This window comes from Mustela nivalis (genome assembly GCF_964662115.1).
Source record: "Mustela nivalis genome assembly, chromosome: 6".
Lineage (NCBI taxonomy): Eukaryota > Metazoa > Chordata > Mammalia > Carnivora > Mustelidae > Mustela > Mustela nivalis.
In genome coordinates this window covers 23,325,136-23,345,190 of record NC_139025.1, presented here as the reverse complement: position 1 = coordinate 23,345,190, position 20,055 = coordinate 23,325,136, and positions in this window count along the sequence as shown.

Below are 20,055 nucleotides of genomic sequence, written 5' to 3'. Positions count from 1 at the left end.
AGAAAGAAACCATATAGAGGTACAATTACTGCATACAATTTGGGAATGGGAAAAGGCTGAAAATGCTGTCACTTCTTTCTGGTTTGAGAGCCTTAAGGCTTTAAATTCTATACCCAGAGAGTCAAAGAAAAAAGTTAGAGCCTGGCGGCCAGCTCCTGCACTAAACTGAATCAGCCATATTCCAAAAAACACCCATGTACTGGAGCCCTAACCCATCAGTATAAGACCTTGGTATGATTTAGAACTCCAGCCAGAAGCAATGAAAAGTTCTAGGGTGGTCTCATAACAGACCAGGGAAAAAACAAAATCAATGTTTTCAACAAACAAATGGTCAACTATTTGCTTAAAGAAGGTAGGGATTAAAAACAAATAAACAAATAAATCTATACCTATTCTCTTAATGAAACATTAGGCAGAGATAAAAGATGGATTCCCTCAAACTGAGCAATAATTAGACAAACCTCTCATCAGAAACAACACATGTCAGAAGATAAAGAACATTCTTTCAAACTGTTTATAGAAAATTACTGTCACAAAAGAGTATACTATAAAAGTGTAGGTAAACTTTAAAAAAAATTGTATATGCATATTTTTTATTTTATTTTTTCAGTGTTCCAAGATTCATTGTTTATGCACCACACCCAGTGCTCCATGAAATATGTGCCCTCCTTAATACCCACCACCAGGCTCACCTAACCCACTACCCCCATCCCCTCCAAAACCCTCAGTTTGTTTCTCAGAGTCCATAGTCTTTTATGTTTTTTTCCCCCTCCAATTTCCCCCAACTCACTTCTCCTCTCCATCTCTCAATGTCTTCCATGTTATTCCTCATGCTCCACAATTAAGTGAAACCATGTAATACTTGACTCTGCTTGACTTACTTCATTCAGCATAATCTCCTCCAGTCCTGTCCATGTTGATGCAAAAATTGAGTATTCTTCTTTTCTGATGGAGGCATAATACTCCATTGTATATATGGACCATATCTTCTTTATCTGTTCATCCACTGAAGGACATTTTGGCTCTTTCCACAGTTTGGTAAGTGTAGCCATTGCTGCTATGAACATTGGGGTACAGATGGCCCTTCTTGTCATTACATCTGTATCTTTGGGGCAAATACCCAGTAGTACAATTGCAGGATCATAGGGTAGCTCTATTTTTAATTTCTTAAGGAATCTCCACACTGTTTTCCAAAGTGGCTACACCAACTTGCATTCCCACCAATAGTATAAGAGGGTTCCCCTTTCTCCACATCCTCTCCAACACTTGTTTGACATAGTACTAGAAGTCCTAGCAACAGCAATCAGAAAACAAAAAGAAATAAAAGGTATTCAAATTGTGAAAGAAGAAGCCAAACTCTCTCTCTTCACAGATGACATAGTACTTTATATGGAAAATGCAAAAGACTCCACTCACAAACTACTAGAACTTGTACAGCAATTCAGTAATGTGTCAGGATACAAAATCAATCCACAGAAATCAGTTGCTTTCTTAGACATTAACAATGAAAATATAGAAAGGGAAATTAGAGAATCGATTCCATTTATTATAGCACCAGGAACCACAAGATACTATAGCACCAGGAACCTCGGAATAAACCTAACCAAAGAGGTAAGGGAACTGTATATGCATATCAGGAGATTATTAAATGCTGCTGATGAGCGAAAATTGGACTACATAAATAAAAACTAAATGAATCTTAAGAAAAGAAATGGAAGGCAGAAAACTAAATGGGTATGCAGGAACTGGTAAAATGTATGTTCTCTCTTAGTTAAATATCAAATATAAACTAGAAACTAAAATCATGACTTTATAATTAAGTTTCCAAAAGTCGTTAATAAGAACAGCGGTAGACACATTTTTCATAAATAGTTCAATCTTATTCTGTGTGTGAGGATGAGGACAAGTAGACTGATTAACTTTGTTAGAACAAGCAATTGTGTTCCTTCACTCCACAGATTTTTGACTAAGCATCATTCTAGGTACTGGAAGATTGCATGGTTTGTTGGAGAAGGAGGAAGTCACTGTGAGTGCAGCACAGTATGTGATGAAGAAAGTTGGTGAACATAGTTCAGGGACGTAGCAGGGAGCCAGCCCGAGGATATGCAAGGCCATGATCAGGAGTTTCTGTAAGATGGTGTAAGGAAGAGTCTGACTCCACTTTTATTGTTTTATTTTGTGTGTGTGTGTGTGTGTGTGTGTGTGTGTGTGTGTGTGTGTGTGTTTGACTGCCGAGAGCTCTTTAGCCTCCCTCTCTCTCTTCCCCTTCTGCCTCACATCTGGGCATCCTCTTTTGGTGCTAAAAGGAGATTCAAACTACATAAACCATTATCTGTAAGCAAAAATCCTCGCCTTGGCCCTATTGCTTAAACACAATAAAAACTCCAAGCCACTCTCCTTTTCCTGTTCTTTTAAGACATTTTCAGACTCTCTTGGGAGTGGCCCTGCTCTTCCCAGAAAGCCACCTTATGTGACTAATAAACCCTTTTCAACTCTCTTGGTGTGTGTGGTACCATCAGTGTTTATATCCGAGCCAAATTTTGAGAAGTTCTAACAGATGGTAAGTGTTTGAACAGGTGTAGACATCTTTGACTTTTTTTTAAAAAATTGCTTGCTTTTCTCTGTGCAAAATACACTGGGAAGGCAGTAGATAAAACAGGAAAACTGTTACAAGTTGTTATAATAGACTAAACCCAATTATCTCTAATCTTTTCCATCCTAGGAAGCCCACATAGAAATTAAGGATGTTTGTGTGTCACATGGGAAAACAAGAGGCTGTTCAACGCCAGAAACTATCCTGTTACTCTAATTCCTTCGAGCGTCATTGAACATAAATAGAGTTGTTACCTTGGTATACTTGGAATATATTAGGTATTGATGTAGAGAGACTTGGTGTAAGATGATGATTTGGACTCAAGGGGCAGGAGGAATGGTGGCTTTAAGGTAGAGCTACTGGATGTGGTTTTGTTGTTGAAAATGAGAGAAAAGGAAAAATCAAGGTGATTTTGGCATGAGGAAATGGGACCTTTTAGAAATGGAATTGCCACTCACTGAGATGAGAAGAATGTGGGAGGAACTGATTCAATGGACAGAAAGGAAATGCCTCTTTAGCATAATAACTACACTGCCCAAAATGTATTAACAAATGTATTAATACATTAACAAACGTATGAACAAATTTATTAATAGCAAGGATTTAAAACCATTGTCTTCATTTTGTTAGGATTATTCCTTAAAAGGTTAAAAAAAAAACCAAAAAGTTAATAACAAACAATGAAATGTACTATAATCGTGTGTGTGTGTGTGTGTGTGTGTGTGTGTGTGTAGTGGAAAAATAACCTCAACACAGTATGTATGAAATGACTGTGTAAGAAAGAAGGTACACACAAATCATTATCTTTTGAAGACTATGGGAATTACATGAAACGCTTTATGTTTGTAAGAAGCACTGATCCATTTTCTCGAGAAAATAACAATAATATTGCCATGAAAAACTCTATTTCTCTTAATCAGTGTATCATAAGCATAATGCCTAGTACATAAAAATCACAACATTTATTCAAGTAACTGCTGAAAAAATTTTAGTTAATGTTAAGATCTTAACATTCTGTATTTTAACAGATAGTTTTTCTTTTTTTCTTTTTTTTTTTTCTTTTTTTTTTTCCCCATGATCTCAGGGTCCTGGGATCAAGCTCCATGTCAGGATGTCAGGCTCCCTGCTCATTGGGGCATCGCTGCTCCTTCTCCCTACTCTTCTGCCTCACCCACTGCTTGTGCACTCTGTCTCCTTCTCAAATAAATAAATAAAATCTTAAAAAAAAAAAAAACAACTGAAGCTTGACTTGATCTATATATATAGGAAAGCTCTAGGTCTAGTGAAGAAAAGTCTGACTTGAATAACCAAAACAAAAGAACCATTGCCTCTTACTCATTCACTTCTCATACTTGAACCATTTCATTAGAGAATTTTTTTTTTTAGACTCACTTGAATAAATGGAATGCCAGGACATCTTGAGGAAGACCTTTTATACTGCCAACAATCTTTTTTAAAAGATTTTTATTTATTTATTTGACAGACAGAGATCACAAGTAGGCAGAGAGGTAGGCAGAGAGAGAGGGAGAAGCAGGTTCCCTACTGAGCAGAGAGCCTGATGCAAGGCTCAATCCCAGGACCCTGGGACATGACCTGAGCTGAAGGCAGAGGCTTTAACCCACTGAGCCACCCAGGCGCCCCAACTGCCGACATTTTATACTACTAATTTTTCTCCCTGCCTTCCCTAAAGAGAACTGCAGACATTTTCCAGAATAACTGAATTAAGGAAGGAAGCACACTGTCATTTTTGGGATTATAAAATACTCGAAAAGAGATGAAACTAAGTCCTTGAGTACCAAACACTGTAGTGCTCTGGTCCGAGAGGAGGCTAACAGTCAGGTCCTCCATGGCGTTTAGCTCCAGTTAATCCTACAGTATACCCAGTAGGACCCTGAACCCAACCTGTGGTTATTTCTCTAGTTCCAGATATATAATTGAAACAGATACAGTCAATATATGGTAGAATCTCTTCATGGCTTCCCTAGCCTGTGAAGTGAGAGCTGAAATGTTAGAAAATGACACATAGAAGCCACTAGAATAGCCTCTACATATAAATGTAATATGAATGTAATAAACCAAAATGAAAGTAAGGCCTCTACATATGAATGTAATAAACCAAAATGAAAATTATACCTCACTTCTGAGGGGATTGCAAAAATTGGTGATACCAGCAAGGACTTGGAAATGGCAAGGGTGTGATTGCTACTGTCAGAGAGAAACAAGGGGCACCTGGGTGGCTCAGCAGGTTAAAGCCTCTGCCTTCAGCTCAGGTCATGATCCCAGGATCCTGGGATTGAGCCCCGCATTGGGCTCTCTGCTCAGCGGGGAACCTGCTTCTACCTCTCTTTGCCTGCCTCTGTGCCTACTTGTGATCTCTGCCTGTCAAATAAATAAATAAAATCTTAAAAAAAAAAAGAGAGAGAGAGAGAAACAAAACTGGAGAGTGGTTAAAGGTGGTAAAGCCAGATTTTATTTAGTGGTAACCTACTGCAGCAGAGAAGAGAATGCAGCACAGACTGACCACAACTTCATAGAAACACAAGGTGGGAAATTTTTAAATGCTGGGGTATGATAAAGGAAAGACCCTGAAGAACATAAAGGAAGGATTTGATCCACAAGAGTAGGTCATCTGCCTATGATAATTGATACTTATCCAGAGGTGAAATAAACCTCTTGTATTCTTATGACAGGCAGGGGGTCATTGTGCAAGTTGGAACAAGTTGGGCATAGAATTTAGGCCCCTCCCCTCCCATAGGAACTGGCAGGCAAGAGTGGAAGTTATCTCCCCGAATATTTTCTTTTCAAAGAGAGAACTCTCAGATCCTTGAGGTGAGATTTCTGGGTGGTTGAAGATTAACATCTTAAAGGGGCAGAGAAAGGATTTATAATTGCAAGTCTTCTAAAGCAACTGTTCTAAGAGCCTATCATCATTCTCCTGGCAGCATTTATCTTTCTAGGGCAGGAATTTTAAGACCCCATCCTAGGGACAACAGCCTGAAGCTCAATTTTTCTTTTCTTAATTTAACCGACCTGTATTAGTTATCAAATTTTCATTTTGAGGTAATTATAGCTTCATATGCAATTTTAAGTAATAATATAGACAGAGCCTTCTTCCAATTTTACCAAATCTTAATATCTTGCATTTCTATGGTACAATATTACAAGCAGGAAATTAACATTGATACAATCTGTTGAGCTTGCTTAAATTTTACCAGATTTAATGCCCTCATTTACATTTGTGTTGGGAGAGGCAAGTCTGAGTCCTATGTTATCACATCTGTAGATTCATGGGCCATCACCACTGTCCCAGATAGAATAGCGCTATCATAAGGATCTTTAGTGCTCCCTGTCCGTAGACACAGACTTTACCACCACCCCTAAACATACAACTGCTGGCAACCGATCTCTTCTTTGTGTCTATAATCTTGCCATTTCAAGATTATTAGATAAATGGAATTGTATTTTATGTAACAGTTAAATATTGGCCTTTTCGCTTTTGTATATTTCTGAGTAATGCTCCATAGTATCAATGTATAATTCATTTAAACAATCACTAAAACATGTTAGCAGTGTTTTTGCTACTAAAAAAGCTGGCCTGTACCTTTTTATACTATGTGTCTGTGAATATAAGTTCTTATTTCTTCAGAATATTTTTCCTTTTTTTTTTTTCTGCTTCTCTCCTTTTTTTTTTTTTTAAATCTTCCAGTGGGTTACTTGAGCAAATTTTAAGATTCTATCTTGATTTAATTATTATGTTTTGGAGTATATTGCTTTGTAGTTTTCCTAGCAGTGGCTATAGAAATTACCATATATATTTCTATACCTACTTCTGAGATTCTTTTCTGCGTTCAGTTTCAGAAGTTTAATTTCATAGTTCTCAGCATAGATTTCTTTGGCTTTACTGTATTTTAAGTTTGCATTGTCACTTAACCTATTATGGTGTACTTGTAATGACTTTTTGCCACTTGGCATGAAATGTAGAACACATTTCCATTTAGGTCCTTTTGTCATTCCCACTTCTTAAATATAATTGTCTTAAGTATTTTCTTTACATATAATTGAACAAACTATATTATATTTCATATAATGCTGGTTTCTACCATCAAATATGACTTAAGAAATTCAGCAAAGGTAGGGTAGTCTATTATGTTTACTCCTAGTTTTGCCTATTTGATGTTCTTCTTTCCTTTCTGAAATTTCAAGCCTTCTCTCTCTCTCTCTCTCTTTTTTTTTTCTTTTCCATTCAGGGAACTACTTTTATCCATTCTCTAAAGGTAGGTCTGCTAGCTACAAATTATCTGTTTCTTCTTCCTCTTAAGAAATCTTTATTTTTCCTTCATTCCTGAAGGAGATGGTCTCCAGATATAAAAATTAGAGTTCACCATTCTTTTCTTTCAGTGCATCAAAAATGTTGTCCCAATTCCTTCTGGCCTCCAGGGTGTTAGATGCAAAATCTGCCATCCTTTGAAGCAGTGTTTCTTCATTTTTCCCTATTAGTGATGTGTTAGCTATCTATAACTGTTTTTTAAGGTTTTTCTTTGGTCTTTAGTCTCATATGTTTAATTAAATTCCTTGGTTTCTTGGTTTCCTGTGGCTTTATGCTCTTTGGCATTCATTCGGTTTCATGAATCAAAGATTTTATGTTTTGCCAATTTGAAGAAGTTTTCAATCATTATTTCTTTGAATACCTTTTCAGTTCCATTCTCTCTATCCTCTCCTGAGACTCTGATGATAAAAATGTGACTTCTGTTATTGTATCAATGGTTCCTGGGATTCCATTGATTTTATTCAGGCTATTTTTCTTTCCAATATTCAGATTGAACAAATCTTATTGATCTGTTATCATGTTCATTAGTTTTATCCTCTATCATCTGAAGTTCACCAGTGACATTTATTTGTTCATTTTTCTATCTGTAATTTGTTTTTCATATATTATATATATGATTTACTTCTTAGTTAGTAATTTGTTTTTCATATATTATATATATGATTTACTTCTTAGTTATATATATATATATATTTTTTTTTTTAAAGTTTTACTTCCTTGCTGAGATTTTCTATTTTTTATTTGTTCCAATAGAATTTAAATTGCTCATTGAAGCATTTTATGATGGCTGTTTTAAAAGACTTGTCAGATAATACTGATATCTGATTTGTCTCACTATTGGTACCTGTTGATCTTTTCTCATTCATGTTGTGATTTTCCTGGCTCTTTGTATAATGAATACTTCTTCAATTATATTTTAACATTTGGGATATTATATTATGAGACTCTGGGTCAGAGTTAACTGTTTTTTATTTAAAAAAAAAAAAAAAGCAGGATGATTTCCTGTGGAAGTGAACCAGATGGGTTCATATGCTTAACTTGCCTCTGTGCCCACAAACAGCTTGACAATTAAAGCTACTGATTCACACTGTCTCATTACAGACAGATGTAGTGATTTTTCACACCCCCCTCAGCCCTACTGATACCTTCCCAGAGAGAGTAGAAACTCACTCTTCAACACACCAGACCCTCCAACACCAGGGAGAGAGTAAATGAAGAGCAAATGTTCATTGTTTTGTTGTTTTTGAATTGACATGGAAACTCAACACTTTACTGGGTCCCATTGGCACAAGGTTTAGAGTAAGACAGAATGGATGGAAGGAAAATGTGGAATGCCAGCTGTATTTAACCTTATTCCCCTTGTTGATACTGGGTTGAGTGAAAAAACAGCTCCCCACTGGACTAAGCTAACATCAGGGAAGGGGACAGCAGTGTTGACATGTCCACCTTGTACCACTTAATATTGCCCCATGAATGCTGAGTGACTGTGGAGGCTTAACTCCCAGCTGGGCCAAATTATTTATTTTACACCAGTTTTACAAACAACAACCAGAACAACTTTTAACAATAAAAATATATAAGACATAAGAACTGATATTTTAGCCTTTGTATTGCATTTGTATTTCTTGTCGTTTTCTAGAACTTCTCTACATACATTCATGTTATAGATTTACAGTTAAAAAATACATGCTACTTTGTATTCTTTTTATGATTGTATTGATAGTTTCCATGTTTCTAAAGTCCATGATTTCATTCTACTGCATACACAATATTTTATAAGGATATTTGTATTATATATTTTTAGATATTATAACACTGGAAAAATATTTAAAAATTACTAATAATTAAGACAGCCTATTGTCTACTGAAGTAGCAGCTCAGTAATGATTGTGTTAGTTTCCTATTAATGACTATTAGTTTACAGAGGCTACTGTAACAAATTATCACAAACTTATTGACTTAAAACAGCACAAATGTGTTGGCATCTTATTATTCTGGAGGTCAAAATTCTATGGATCTCACTAGTCTAACATCAAATTTTCAAGGTATGTTTTCATCTGAAGGCTCTAGGAAATTATCCTCTCCCCCCCCCCACCTGCCCCAGCTCCTAGAGGCTGCCCACCTCCCTTGGCTCATGGTTTGCTTTCATCTTCAAAGCCAGCAATTGCTTTCAAATCTCTCTCACATTATTTCACTTCTAGACTGACTCTTCTGTCTCCAACTTGCACATTTAAGAATCCTTGTGTCCCACCTAGTGCATATCCAACTAATTCAGAATAATCTCCTTATTTTATTTATTTATTTATTTATTTATTTATTAAATATTTTGTTTATTTATCAGAGAGAGAGAGGGAAAGAGAGCAAGCACAGGCAGACAGAATGGCAGGCAGAGGCAGAGGGAGAAGGAGGCTCCCTGCCAAGCACGGAGCCTGATGTGGGACTCGATCCCAGGACGCTGGGATCATGACCTGAGCCGAAGGCAGCTGCTTAACCAACTGAGCCACCCAGGTGTCCCTAATCTAGATATTTTAATATCATCTTATTAGCAACCTTAATTCCATCTGCCACCTTAGTTCCTTTTTGCCATGTAATATAATATTCACAGGTTCTGGAAATTAGTTGTGGACATCTTGGAGAGGTCATTAATATGTCTACACTCATGGCAATTTGATTTGGGTTTTCATTTCATTTAACTGAGTCATGAGATTCACTATTCACAAGAAGTAACTTGAGGTTTATAAGTCTATTACATATAATTTATCCTTTCAACACTAATTAAGAGCAAAGGTTGTAAAATTGATTGATTCTAAATAAATGTGGCTTTTATAGTATGGATATTCAGTCATTCCTAAAGCTTGCAGAGAGTGAGAACATTCATTTCTTATGTCCTTGATCCTATAGTATATTCTTTTTTTTTAAAAGGTTTTATTTATTTATTTGACAGAGAGAGATCACAAGTAGGCAGAGAGGCAGGCAGAGAGAGAGGAGGAAGCAGGCTCCCTGCTGAGCAGAGAGCCTGATGTGGGACTCGATCCCCGGACCCTGAGATCATGACCTGAGCGAATGCAGCGGCTTAACCCACTGAGCCACCCAGGCGCCCCAATCTTATAGTATATTCTTAAAATAAAAGTTTGTCAGGTATAGAGCAATCAAGTTGGCCCCATTCTCTAAAACAAAGAAATGGAGGAGAGGAGAGGAGACTAGAAAGGGCAGTATCAAGACTCTAGAATAATTTCATCTACTTGAGGTGAGGCAACTGATGAAAAAGGTCATGAAACTGAGTCTTAAAGAACTTGCTTGTAGTCACGCATTCGGTAAGTAGCAATGGGAGAATAAGAAATAGTGATCATTTTTACTGGACTTCAGTCCATGCCCATTTCTTTAAAGCATCTGTTGGGGAAAGAAATGTACATGGTGATTTTTAAATTAAAATGTATTCACTGTGAAAGACATATGGATCTAAGTGCCATCACAACACCAGGGATATTTGCTGAAATAAGAAACTATGTATTAAAACGAACAACTGAAGTTAATAGCAGTATGTTCATGGGGAATAATTCCATATATTTTTATATAAAATGAAATTACCCTCTACTTTCCTCCATTTTACACTCTCGATAGAAATGACCACATCATGAGTGAGTCTACATAGAAAACATGTCTTTCATTTAACAAATTCCAATATATATTATACCATGCACAATGACACAGATATATATTAGGCAAGCAGTGTATCTAAATACATAATCAACTCATTTTATAAGGGTTCTTTTAAAATATATTTAAAAGAGTGTGTAAGAAATCTGTACTCTTAATTTAATCATCCGAGTAAAAACTTTGGCAATTTTTGTACCTTAAGAACTTAAATGCCCATAGAATGTGTTCATGTTCTAGTGAAGTCTCTTCTTCAATTTAATTCAGGTCAAAGTGACCAACTAGCACAACATAGTAACTAGGAGTTATTGACTGAAGATTTCAGTTCTGCAGCTGTGACTTGTAATATTATATGTCTTTGGAATCAACAGTTGCAAACTAGAATTTACTAGACATTATCTATTTATAGATGACAGAGAAGAATAAGAATAGTCTGTTAATAGTTTTCCTCCTATGAGGACAATCATCAAAATTATTCAGGAACCCCAGTGATCCTTGGGGTTTGGCTATGCAAATTAGACTTTACGAAAAAGTTGATTTTTTAATATGTTGTACAAAACTTTGAATTCTTCCCAAGGTAGCAGGAAAACGTGAGTTCAAATACTGGATGGTCCACGGTGCTTACTGAACTCTTTGGTATACAGTTAAAAGATTTTTCTTAGCAAGTTTATATCAGAAATGTTTAGCTTTGAAAAAACCTTTGAGTTATAATCCCTGGATGTTTGCACAAACTTATAAAGAAATGTCAGAGAAATATAAGAATTATATGCCAGTACTAGAAATATGAGGTATATCAATGTTTTGGTTTGGGTTTTGTCTGTCTTAGTTTTTGCTGTTGTTTTTTCAGCACCAAACCTAGACTGGCTATTTTAGGATATTGATCACATCAATTACTTCATGCCAAGCTTTTTTGTGGCATGATGCATGCACGAGTGAGCTTAAGAAGCCAAGTAGCTGCTCCCTTGCATCATAGTGTATAAGATTTAGAGAATGATACTATTACTATTTTAAAACACACAGACACAAATTGAAAAATATGAAATATTTGATCTATTCTTACTGTATTTAATGATAAGGCAAAAAAAGATGGAACAATAGGGTAACCAAATACCTAATGAAAACTAGGATGAAAAATAAAAAGAAAGAAGGAAAATTAGGATAATTTAAGGAGTGAAAGGGACTATTAATAATTGACAGACATAAACTGGATTTATCCAAGACAGTTCAAGAGGTATAATCAAACTGTAATGAAGAACTTAAAAGACTTCTCATTCAAACCTGGATCTAAGCTCTACTTACTAACTTTGTCTTAACTAGAACATAATTTAAGACTTAAAGACTGGGGTGCCTGGGTGGCTCAGTGGGTTAAAGCCTCTGCCTTCAATTCAGGTCATGATCTCAGGGTCCTGGGATCGAGTCCCACATTGGGCTCTCTGCTCAGCAGGGAGCCTGCATTCCTCTCTCTCTCTCTGCCTGCCTGTCTCCTACTTGTGATCTCTGTCTGTCAAATAAATAAATAAAATCTTTTAAAAAAAGATTTTAAAAAATATTTAAAAAAAGACTTAAAGACTAGTGGTTGTTATAAGTAAAATGGAACCATAATAATATCTATTTCTCAGGCTTATTGTGAGGAGTACATAAAGTAAGATCTTTAAAGCAGGTAGTAGGGCTATTGGCAGTAGGTGATTGCTCAGAGAAGGGCAGTTATGTGTCTGTACTGATACTCAAAAGTCACTAAAAAAGCAAAAGAACAAGCAGCAGAAGATTCCCTTGAAATGTTAGAAATTCCAACTTTAAGCATTTACTGAATTCAGTTATACTTTTCTACTTTAAACGCATATAATTCTGGAAGAAATACATATTTTAAGCATTCTGTGGGCTTTTTTCATCATTATGTATTATGAATTAGTTATTGCATCAAAACAACAGATTATATTTTTGTTTGGGGCTCTATTGTTTTCAGAACAGTTTTGCACATGGCACAATGAATTTCTGCACATTAGCAAATACTATCAAGTACTTGTTTATAAGGGTAACCTTGCTTTCCAGATGCGGACAAAGAATAAGGGTTTGAAATCTAGAGAGTGAGAGGTAAAACTTGACTGGAATAGAGGTTTGCAGGGTTTGGTGTCCAGGACTCTAATTCAGCGGGATTACCTAAGAGCTTGTTTCCTCAGTGCAGAGACTGGAAGAGACAGGCCCATTGTTAGAAAAAGAAAGATTTAAGAAACCATATCTGATTATCAGCTGTTTGCTGTTGGTATATGGCACTGAGCAACGAGTAGAAGAAAGAACAGGGAGGAAGGAACACAAACAGGGAGGTGGGGTCAAAAAGATAGATGGAAGATACACTGGACAACTCTTTTGTGCCATTTCAAGTAATTCACCTTCACTTCTTGTGTTAGCCTGTACTGCAGCGACTACTTTTGTGACAGCTTTGTGCAACTTGACAGCTCCTTACCTCTTCTCCCAAGGCTTCACTAAAGCCATAAAGAAAGCCCACTGAGACCCCTCTAGTCTTTATACATGTGCACCTCAGAAGTTCAGGGAAGTTCAAACAAATCGAGCCATCATGCACATATTTAAAAAGAAATTACTTATTTCTCTGAGTGTAAAAGTCTGAGAAGCATTTCATAAATTTCCTCCAAAGATCACAGTAGATTGAGCACTGGTCGGCATTTCTCTTCCTCTGTTTGATTCTTATTGTCCTTCATTCCTTTTCAAGGGATCCAGGCTCAGTACAGTTTAGCAGAAAAATATGGTCCCTGCTCTGCCAGGAAATTAATTACATACTGAAGAAATTGCAGGACCACCAATAGGTAATGGAAAGAAATTAAAAAAAAAAATGTGAAATGGGTTTTGTGGGTATCAGTCCAGGCAATCCAAGTGTAAGAGATTTATTGTCCTAGAAGAACTTGGAACATGTCTTAGTTGAGATTGTTTTTGCAATCTGGATGTAATAGCTGCCCACTTATAGCACTGTTTTTCAATGGTCATCTATAGATCAGTAGCATGTATTAGTTAGGAATATACTAGAAATACAAAATTTTGGGTGTCTAGGTGGTTCAGCCAGTTGAGTGTTCAACTTTTGATTTTGGCTTAGGTCATGATCTCAGGGTCCTGAGATCAAACCTATATCAGACTCCCCACTCAGCAGGGAGTTTGCTTGTGTCCCTACTCCTCTGCCCATTCCCTTGTACTCTCTCTCTCAAATAAATAAATAAATCTTAAAAAAAAAAGAAATACAAAAATTTAAGTCCCATCAGATGTACTCAATCAGAATCTGCATTATATAAAGACTCCAGATAATTTGTATCATATTTAAGTTTTAAGAAATACTAAATTACAGCAAATGAAGTGGAGATAGTTTACTACAGTGTTGAGGACAGAGTTAGAAGCCTCAAGAAAATAAAAAATGCCTTCCTTGGAAGGAAACAGAGAAATGTCCTTTGCTAAAGCGGTGAGAAATGTATAGGTAAGGGGGTACTGGCATCTTTAAAAATCTTGGTAAAAGCACTCTTCTCCAGGGCAATGTTAAATGTAGGGGATATACCTATTGACCTGGATGCTCAGGGCAAGGTTAAATGTAGGGGATACACCTCTTGACTGGGATGCCTATGTTGAATGGAAGGTGGGACACTCTGGAATGGCTGGGACCAGATGGCAACACTCCATGCGTGAGGACAAGGTGGATTAATGACCATAATGGATCACAAGGGCCAAATGGTAATTAGGTTGCTATAACCTGCAGGGATCTGTGAAGATGATTAATGAATCCTGGCATTTTGAGGAGTGAGAAAGATAGACAGTTAGATAGGTGTTACTTGACTTGAATAACTAGGAAAAAAGGAATGAGAGTTAATGAGAAGAAAGTTGACATCAGTGATCATGGTGAAAAATATCAACCCTTCAGTTTTTAAATGTCAGTTTCCCTGCCGCAGAGCCATTGGCTATCTATGGGGATGATGAGGTGCTAGAGGAAAATCCTTGCAATGGACGGGATGAAAGCAAAATATCCAAACTTTCTGGACACTGTTGGACATAGGGTCTGAATCGGCACTGATACCACGGGACTGAAAGTGCCATTATAGTTTTCGAGATAGAATGATGATTTTAGGAATAGAGGTGATAAATGAAGGAGTCTCACTCAAATCCATCATACAGTGAGTCTAATACATTCATGACCTAACCCCTTGGCTATTTTGTAGTACCTAAGTATATAATCGAGATAGGTATACTTAGTAATTCCAAAAAATATCACATCATTTTTCTGAACTGTGAAGTGAGACATTTTTGGAAGAAAGGATTACATAGGGAACCCTAAATTTGATTCCTCCAGTTCCTTAGCAAGATAGTATATCAGAAATAATACTGTCTCCCAGCGGGAATTATGAGATTAACACCACCATCTAAGTTTTATAAAATATACAGTTGTAGGCTTTCATCATCTTCCCATTCAAATCCCAAAAGTTTAAGGGAGGGGAGAGGCTGGTGATGAGGTGAATTCACAACCCTCTTCAATGTGTAACTGGGAAATGTGAAGGAGTTAACATCCACAAGAGCACTCTTAACCAATGGAGGATGAAACAGATCAACAAATGCTCCCCCTTGCCTTTATCTCCCTGGAGGATAGTTTTCAGAAGAATATCATATGATTTTTCAGAAGGTCTCATGGGATAGAACATTAGCATCCCACACACATGTTGTCAAATAAGTAGCCTTCACGAGAACCAGCTAGAAAGAACTAGACATCAGGGCCTAGGCTGAATCAGTGGTATGATGAAAGAATTTACCAGAGAGTGTTTTCTCTCGAGGTCAGTCAGTTTTCAGAAGGTTATTTACAAGAGGTTGTTTCCAATGGTAAGTCAAACTTCCCTGGTGGTCTAGTGGTTAGGATTTGGCTCTCTCTCCAATGGTAAGCCAAAGTTCTGGGGCCTAAAGGGGAAGGGAGATACCTAACTACAGTTGGATCATGTTAGTGTGCATTTTGTCGGATTAGTGAGTGGTAACAAACAGTACTTCTCATTATTTATGAGATAAAGAATGGGAATTTGGAAAGTCTGTGTCTGGCCTTGTCATAGGTAGACATAGGAGCCATCTAGGAGTTTTATCTAAGTTGTGTGGGGAAGGATTGTTCTTTGTAGTAAGTACTTTCCCAAACACAAGTTGGAGGAGGTCTTCACCATTGCTGTTTGCCAAGAACACATGCTTTAGGGCAAGTTCAATACTGCCAGTGGGCAACTCAGAAACGTCTTCCGATTGCCTTTCCGTCTTCCTCTTTTCATGACTTTGCTCCTCACTCCTGCTCTGTGGAAATACTTCCTAAGTAAACTGCTTATACGCAAGCCATTTTCAGGCTCCACTTTGAGAAAAATGGGGGTGAGGCAGAAAGGCAGAGGGAGAGACTCCTCATGCCAACTCCCTGCTGAGCCCAGAGCCAGACTCAGGGCTTGAATCAGGACCTGAGCTGAAACCAAGAGCTGGATGCTTAATGGACTGAGCCATCAAGGTGCCCCCATGCCTCTTTTTTATGTACACATTTACTCTAACTTAAGCTCAGCAATTGCTTTTTCTGTGAAAGGCCAGATAGTAAATATTTGAGGCTTTGAGGACCATATGCTCTTTGTCTCAACTACCTTACACTGCCTTGTAACAAGAAAGTAGCCATAAGCAATAGTAAATTAATGGGCATGGCTGCATTCCAGAAAATATCAAAACTGCTGGCAGGCTGGATTTCACCAATGCAGAACAGTTTTCTGACCCCTAATCTCACAGATGTTAAAAAAAAAAAAAAAAAAAATCCTGTTCATTTAAGATGTTATCCCACTTCATGCTTCTGTTTTAGATTATATTATCTTGTCCTCTAGTAAAATATCTTTTCGGTTTGTTTAGCTGGTGACCTTCCAGCCATTCTTTAAAAAAAAAATCAGAGACCCAGTTAAGGTATGACCTTTGAAGTAAAGCACTGTTAGCATCCATCCCAGGGAGGTCTTCATCAATATTCTTTCACTCTTCTCGTTTACCTAGTAAATAGCTTTCTTTTGATGTGTGTAATAATTTATTGCCCATCTGTATATCACTTTTCTCTATAGGAATTCCTTTATGAAAGGGAGATTTTATCTTTTAAATTCAGCTCTTATTATGTGTTTTTTGAAACCTTGGTTTATTTGTTGAAAAATTGAATATACGATGTACATTCTTTTCTGGTAACTTGGTCTTCTTGGTTTACAATTTTGCAAGAAAATTTGCTTCCCCTTAATACCTGACAACAAAAGACAAACAAAAATTAAAATATTTGCCTCTGGGTACTTTTTTTTTTTTTCTGGAAATCTTTACTAAAATTTGAAGTTGCAAGTTGCCTCATTAAGAGATACAACCAGATTTATAGCTGAGATTTTGAGAGAAGAAATAAGGGAAAAAAATCTGAAACCCATTTCTTTATTTTATAAAAGCTTGTTCTTTCAAAATAAATAGTAGATTTAAGGGGGAAAAAAGAAAAAAGAACTTTTGGGACACCTGGGTGGCTCATTCATTAAGCAGCTGCCTTTGGCTCAGGTCACGATCCCAGGGTCCTGGGATCCAGTCCCACATTGAACTCCTTGCTCATCAGTGAACCTGCTTCTCCCTTTGCCTACCTTTCACTTTGCTTATGCTCTCTCTCTAACAAATAAGTAAATAAAGTCTTACAAAAAAATAAAGGACTCTTAAAACCAATTCAGACCATATAGTAACATATTATCTTCAACACATTAAGATCCCAACTTTAAGGCAATCTTCTTTTAGGAAAAATCCTGCTAATAGGATTTTTACCATTTTATATAGCTTTTTCTGCCTCCATCTTTAATATACCCAACATAAAATTCTCTACTTCATACCCATATTACCAAAAAGATCTGTGAATATGTTTACTCGTTGACTTTGGGACAGTGAATAGTGTCATTACTAATAAATTTTTTAAAAAAATTAAACTAAAACTAAAATCACCTTGTACCATTAGCACAGTTTTTAATTCCAGATCTTGCATTTTCTTCAGTGGTAAAATATCTCATATTTTCTTTTGGCTTTTCCTCTACCACTTGTATTTGCTTCAAAAATCATGGTAGTGCTTTCACTGCAGTTAGGTCATAGTTATCATTAGCTAAGAAATCCTAAGAAATAAGTAAAACTTACCAAGGGAAAACTAAGAAAGTAACCAAAAACTCTGTCAAAATATTCTGGTTTGTAGCAGGTAGTAGTTATTATGAAAACATATTCCAGGATTGAAAAAAACAAAAGTCAAACACTGAATGACTAATCTGGACATTGCATAGTGAACCAAAAAGCCACAGATGTTTCCAGGTTTATGTCTGAAAACCTGGAAAGATGAATGATTTATATATTTTCATTTTTATGACGGGGTTGAGTGAAGTGAATTGTTCTGTAAGTAACAAGTCATGAGATGTTGGAACATATGCTGAAAAGCTCAGTGACTTGGATCCTGATATTGGCTGCTCTGCTCAGTTTTCACAGCCAACCATATTTTATTTCTCATTCATAGTTTCTTTTATTTTAATATAATTTTATTATTTTATGGAGAAAATGGAGAGGTGACAAATAACTTTGACTACTTTAAATATTGCAATGAAATTTAGGAATTGTTCTTAGTTGAAGAGACTGGTTATATAGAGAAAATTAAGATAGTAATATATGATTTTGAAAATATGCTTTCCAGAAAATCCATATAAGCCATTTCTAAGGAAAGGTAAATACAATAGAGTGAAAGGTCTTTGTATTTTCCCATTTTCTATATCTTTATTCTATAGTCTCAAAAAAATATATACCCTTAAGCTCACACTCAGGGACACCTGCTATGTTAGGATATTGTTTTTAACATATTAATTGTGAGTCACATTGCTGGCCAATAAACAGTGTAGCAATTTATAATAATTAAAATAGTTAGAATATGGCCCTGAATATAATTCAAAAGGTATTTACGTTAATGAATACATCGACTTAAATGTTAGAATTGCTTTTTCTTCTTTCCTTCCATATAACTTTTCCTTCTTGTCTCTTTCACACTCACAATACCACAAAATGGGCCAGATACTTATATCAGCACTGTAAAATTCTTTCAAATACACCTGAACATTCATCACTTCTAAAATGGCCTTTGGTTTGGGTGATAAACTTAACACCACCTAACTATTTACAGGAGAAAATTTATTTTAAAAAATGTGCAAATTAATGTTCTCAGTAAAGGACATTCACAACTGTAGAAATCTACCAAAATTCTACCTTCAATCTACCTGACAATATACTATTCCTAATGTTAAAAAAATAGCATATTAAATTCCTACTTGTGTTAGTAAGAGTCTAGTTAGAAGATATGAATCATAGCAGTTATTCAAACAGAGAGAAGTTAATATAAAGAATTTGCTAACTAGATATACAGTTGTTAACTACTTAACTCAGAGGGTAATGTGAAAGCATACAAGTGTCACAGAAGTAGCAATTTCAGAATACAACTTCTTGCCAGTACCTAAAATAACAATTGTCTCATAAGTGGGAAAATTGTCAGTGATCTGTAGCTCACCTTATAATGGCTTTATCATTTCTGGAAGGTAACTCGTCCAGAGATCCCTAGCATCTTTAAATAAATGAACAAACAAATAAATAAATATTCAGGTTTTTTTTTTAGTAGATGCAGCAGAACCATTAGCCTACAGTTATCTATTACATTTTAGAAATGGAAACATCTTACAATATCTTTCACTAAATACACAATGTTACTTAATATACGATAGCAAATCAGTTGCAATTATTTAATATTGCTGGTAGTACTTACGTGAAAGCACAATTTTGGGAATTTTGAATATTCAAACCTAGCTCTCTATATATGTAACTAAGTTTCTTTTTCTTTTTATTTTTAAATAAAAGGCATATTTTCCAAAGTTAGTATTTACAAGAATGGATATGTCCTTATATGAAATCTAAAATATAGATACATGACAGATGATTGGTAGGTTGGTACGTACATAGGTACAAGGGTAGATCTCTATACATTTATGCATTAACAATTTTATTATAGTAAAATAAGCATATGTATTTTAAACTGTTCACACACAGACTAGTTGTGAACTAGGTTCCAAACATCACATTTTAATACCAAACAACACTTTTTCCAACTATAAAATGAAGTGATATTAGAAATATATAAAAAAAAAACATTATATTCTGTGATCTTTGCTGAAGAATAATCAAACCTTAACAGTTATGTAAAATTGTTGATTCATCTGTCATATGATAGGATTATGCTATATAAGTGTTTTTGGCATCAAAATTCTAATTATGTCTCTTAGCACACAACAGGTATACTCACCAAAACAATTTGATATATGTGTATTAAATACATGTCTAGTCAGCTATATTTATATTAACTTTTTGTGACTGTTTCATTCCACATTTCTTTTCTGATCTCCAGAATAAATGAAAAATCTAACCA